The 2,567-nt window shown below is 43.4% G+C and overlaps 1 protein-coding gene across 1 annotated transcript in view; it reads right to left on the bottom strand.

Annotated features, from left to right (window-relative positions):
• LOC101856827 (alpha-1,6-mannosylglycoprotein 6-beta-N-acetylglucosaminyltransferase A) overlaps positions 1 to 2,567 on the bottom strand; it is a gene marked incomplete in the record, with an annotated part of 51,049 nt that overhangs the window by 26,056 nt on the left and 22,426 nt on the right.

Raw genomic sequence — 2,567 nt, forward strand, 5'->3', positions numbered from 1 at the left:
TTGGATAAAGGGGGGAGGGAGGGTGTCTTTGTGTGTAGATCTGCGTAGAATCTATGTACATGTGCGCGACTATGTGCACGCATCTGAATGTGGAAAAGAGACCAAAATAAAAAGTTTGGACGTGAAGGGCGGTGCGCATTGAGTATCTTTTTTTATTCCCAACTTTTTTACTTCCCCGATCCAATCACACGAGAACTTTACGATAAATCAGAGCGTGCCTCGCCCGGACCATTAGATGCCTCTCCATCTCACCCATTTCGTTACTCTTTCTCTCTCCCGCCATCCCAAATGTTATGATATTACGACGACCAATGAAATCCATGACTCACACTCACGTGACTTTTTTTTAAAGGGGAGGGAAATCGATCCCCCCAGCATCTCCCGAGACCGTGCTGATAGCGTCCCCTGATGGCACAAGAGTCAAGACCTAGGCCGAGAGTTAGTTCCCCCTTATGAGTGAAAGTAATCCGTGGGTGTGAGGAGAGACTTATCGCCCCTGAATGTCTTCCTCTTCCACCTCCTCCTTAGTGTCTTTGTGCTTGGAGTAACTATATATTATAGTTCCTCCAAGTCTTTGTGGTAATCCTTTTTTCCAAATCTCCGAGACCCGAGAGACAATCTATCGCAATCACGATCCACCTTCTCCCCTCCTTGCTCCAACCTTCCCATCCCACGCACATACAAACTTACACATTTACACATGCGCGCACACAATACATGTGCACATGTGCACGCGCGCGCGCACACACACACACACACACACACACACACACACACACACACACACACACACACACACACACATGACAAACAAAGAAAAGGCCGGATTAGAATTGAGTTTCATTTTTCAAAATTTTCATTCACTTATTTATTACATTTTAAAAAACCTTTTTAAACATATGATTTATTCATTAATTATTTTTTATGGCGGGTGCGTGAAAGGGGGGAAGGGGGCTAAAGTCTGAAGTCACAATGCGTGTGCATTTTTACGGGGTCAAGATTGGGGTATATGTCTGAGATAATAAATAAAATGGTATGGGTTTAACGCCCCTATCAACACTATTAGGTTATTTAAGAGGCGGGCCTCCGAGTTTATCGTCCGTCTTGAGATAATAATGATGCTGGAAGGAAACAAAACAGAAAGACTCATGTACACAGACGAGGCAGAATGTGACAGCTCTTGAGAGAAAGCTCTACGGCAGTCTCTCAGATTTGAAGCCGACTGCACAGTTTGTGCGCGACATAGGACTGACTGACTGACTGTCTAGCTGCTGTCATCGAGAACAAGGAAAAAGAAGAAGAAAAAGAAAGACTGAGATGTTGTACCTCCCTCCGTCCCAAGAGCGTATATTCTCAGTTTCGGGGGGAACCGAATTCGCGCATTTTTCGAAATTAGCTAACTTAATTAAACTTTAATTTTCTTATTACTTGTTCATTTACCTTTAAAAATTGGTATGTTATTATCAAAGCTACATTACAAAGATACTACATCACTTTTTAGAAATAATGCATCTTTTTCTGAACTACTGCTGTATTGGCTGGGACTGGGGTTAGGGAGTGCACAAAAATGGCTGGGGCTGGAAGGGTTAAAAAATAGTCCCTGCTCGGGAACCGAAGTGGGGTCGGGGTCACCTAGGGGTCAACTAAATGCCACAGCAAAGTGCCTATCACCGCTCCACTATCGACGCCATAGATACAGGCAGTATAGTGCCTATCACCGCTCCACTATTGACGCTATAGATACAGGCAGTATAGTGAAGGGGGGACTTTTGCGGGACCCGATAAAACAAAGGGAATCAAATCGCTACCTTAGAATAGGTCGTTTTTAAGGACAAACGGGCTAACCCAGATTTCAGGGGTTTCCAGAAATTTTGACCTACACCAAAAGTGGGCATTGCCCTACCTATAGGAGAAGTTTGGTTTCATTGGTGTGTATATTTGTTTGGTTATAGTGAAAACTCTCCTTGTCTTTTAAAGAAACTGAACAAGGGGCAAAAAAACTTTACCATCGGTTTTCTCAAGACAGCATTTTTTTTCGGGATAACCCCCTTGTGCTTAAAAAGCGACCAATTACAAAGCTTTATCTGACATTTGGCCGTTCTGAGTCAGTAATACAATGAGTCAACTAGGTCCCAAAACAAAACGCTCTACCTTCTCTATCAAAATTGTAAAAATTTTGTAATTGTTACCGGGATATTCAAAGAACTGTATTTCGAAAAAGCTGGACACTTTGTGAAACTAAAACACTTTTGACGTCAAATTTCTTTAAACTAGACATCTATTTCTGCAGCCTTTCTACTGCTACTCCCTGGCTCCTTTTTACTGCGGTCTTCCAGCCACACCCCTGATCCTATCGTAAGAAAGATCTACACCTAGCCTTCAGGGACAAGGGCGAAAAATAACGGACGCCCCGTGCGCAAGTTGTGCATGTTAAAGATCCTTTGGTGGTCCAAAATCGGTAAGAGTAGGCTTCGGCCGCCACCCGGGCAGAATTCAAAATTTCCTACCAACTGACATTGTTTTATGCGACCCGCTCCCTCACAATATTATCTTATGCAATTGCGAGC

This window comes from Aplysia californica, unplaced genomic scaffold, assembly GCF_000002075.1.
Source record: "Aplysia californica isolate F4 #8 unplaced genomic scaffold, AplCal3.0 scaffold00394, whole genome shotgun sequence".
In the NCBI taxonomy this organism is placed as follows: Eukaryota; Metazoa; Mollusca; class Gastropoda; order Aplysiida; family Aplysiidae; genus Aplysia; species Aplysia californica.